The sequence below is a fragment of the Ipomoea triloba genome, chromosome 16 (assembly GCF_003576645.1).
Source record: "Ipomoea triloba cultivar NCNSP0323 chromosome 16, ASM357664v1".
Taxonomy (NCBI): Eukaryota; Viridiplantae; Streptophyta; class Magnoliopsida; order Solanales; family Convolvulaceae; genus Ipomoea; species Ipomoea triloba.
The window spans coordinates 9,798,821-9,799,080 of record NC_044931.1 but is presented as its reverse complement, the minus strand read 5'-3'; positions in this window follow the sequence as shown (position 1 = coordinate 9,799,080).

Here is a 260-nt window from a genome sequence, read left to right as displayed (position 1 = left end):
TACTCTAGTCCTATCTAGCCATTCATAGAGGACGAGACTCACTAATCAAACCACTAAAAATACAATTTTCACATAATAAATCCTTTAGGGATTTAGACTGAAATTCTATGCATGAATGCTTATATGAATTCAATTTTTAAATCAAGGTTTTGCATTGCTTTTAGTATGAATCTGATTGTGGAAATCGGGAATTACTTGACTCTTATTTGATTAGGGTCCTATTCTGCAAGAGATGTATGGAATTGGAGTTTCAACTATTA